Here is a 2,357-nt window from a genome sequence, read left to right as displayed (position 1 = left end):
TTCTTTTAACAGTGCTTTGCATTTTGTCACATTGAGTTAGAATCAACGGCAGAAGCGCTCAGTCTGTAATGAATCTGCAAAGCCAATGTACATGTACATGACTGGCGACAAACATTACCAGGGCACATCCTGTGTTCTAGGACACATTACCTTCGCATATTTTTGTGTCTAAATGTTAATGAGCATCCACGTGAAAACCTATATCATATACTGTCGATATGAACATGAATCTAAAAAAAGAGAACGATTGTGTGCATGTTCACACATACTGTGCGAGAACAACAGAAGCACTCAACAGCCATTTAGTGAGCTTTTTTTTCAGATCAAGATCAATCAGGTGACCCCTCATCCATTAAAGAGGAGGAGGAATCAAACAACAGCTACATAGTTGTTTGGAAGCATGAGTGAGGAAAAAGAATAGTGTTGTCCTAATTATGCACCGGCGTGATACATTATTTACCAATCCAACATACATCAGCAGGGCTGGATATGAGTAAAATAATTTATGATAAGATCATTCTTTTTCTCTCCTGCCTTTTCTTCCTTTGTCCTCCATTTATAGCCCCCCACCCACCCACCCTGTCTTAAAATCAAACTTCAATAAAATGTGCCACCCCTATTCATTTTGCATGAGACCTCCCTGAAAAACATCCGGCAAGATCTGTTATTCAAAAATTCAGACGGTGCAGGGTCAAAACAACAAAACAGTAGCAAGGAAGAAGCAGCAGCCAGTGTAACTCTATAACTCACCTTGGGCTACTGCAGCAGCCTCACAGAGAGCGAGACAGACAGGGAAAGAGAGAAAAGGTTGGAAAGTGAAAGACAAGCTGCCACCCCAAAGAGACCATCCTGTCCAGATAAAAAGCATTCATTACAGAAGAGCAAAACCTAGATTTCCTGCTGGGGTCCCATGATCCCCCTCCCCCCACCAACTCAGCCTGATAAACCAAATCTCTATCAAGAGCATCTTGTTTTTTCTTTCACCTGTCCATTAGTCTTCCACAAGGCCAATGCTTTGACCTCAGGATGGACGTCAGGATGGTGGTCGAAAGGATTGATTAGATCTGTAAACTCTAAAGCCAAAGCTGTAACAGCAAAGTTGTATCTATTCCAGGACTTTAATGACAGAACTCGAGGCAGAAACACTGAGAAGTCTCATCTCTGTTATATGTAAACCCAATGAATCCAGGTCATGGAGGTTAAGAGGAGTAGATACCAAGTTCCATGACTGTGCCATAAGACAAAAAAGTTCTTCAGGCTTCCATGTTTTTGGGCCCATGGAGCATGTGCTAGTCTGTCCCTGGCTGAGCCACCCCTTTGAGGCCTTTTAGCCATGTTATCAGCGTGACAATAAGAATATCATTGTCGGTTTTTCTGTCAGTCAGTCCACCACTTTGGTCCAGACTTAAATATCTCAGCAAGTATTGGATGGATTGCCATGAAATGTTGTACAGACATCATTGTCTCCAAAGAATGAAACATATTTACTTGGGTGAACACCTGACTCTTCCTCTAGCACCACAAGTTTTCACCTGTTCAGTGCACTATCCCAACATTCAAATTTTCAAAGAATTGGTAGAGTCATTCAAGTCGCCCTCAAGATGAATTGCATTCATTTTAGTGATCCCCTGACTTTTCACCTAGCATCATCAAGTCAAAATTTCAATTTGTCCAATACTGGTACAATATTGGTTTATGACCAAATACTGAGCTGGTAGTATGGCTTTAAACTCTTTGTAATTTTTTGTTGAACCTAATGACTTGAATTGTGATAAAAACAAACGGTACTTTGGGGATGTGCGTGACACTGAAAAAATGCATTTATGAATACAGGACATTGTAATGATTGTGTGTGGGGGAAAGTATTTTTGGGCCAAGCCAAGAAATCAATCTTTATAATCTCTATAACCCCATTAAAGAACAGTTCGGATACCGTAATGTTGTGACTTACCCAGGAAGGAGGTGGTGAACATCTGTGTGTATCCAGATGTAATATACCACACCTTTTATAATGCACATACATAGCGGCCCTTCCTTTTCTCTGTGGCTGGATGCAATGCTCTGGTGCACTGCATAGATTCATAGTATAGCTTTGAGTCTACACAAAAGGCTGCATACCTGTATAAGTGTAAGAAAGAGAGAAGATCAGGAGATTGAATTGTGTGTGTATACCTGATTTCATGCAGTGTGGTGGGTTCAGGCACATGCATATTCTTACAGTATGCCTGCACCACCTTTGGCTAATGACAGATGCAGTAAAACATTTGTAAAGAATGGGACCATCCATCACATTGTGTGGGGCACAAGGAACCAGGCTAGCTTAAAAGCACAAACAAGAGTCCCCTGCACAGGCTAGA

This window comes from Xiphias gladius, chromosome 1 (assembly GCF_016859285.1).
Source record: "Xiphias gladius isolate SHS-SW01 ecotype Sanya breed wild chromosome 1, ASM1685928v1, whole genome shotgun sequence".
NCBI classification, from domain to species: Eukaryota; Metazoa; Chordata; class Actinopteri; order Istiophoriformes; family Xiphiidae; genus Xiphias; species Xiphias gladius.
This window is presented reverse-complemented; position numbering follows the sequence as displayed.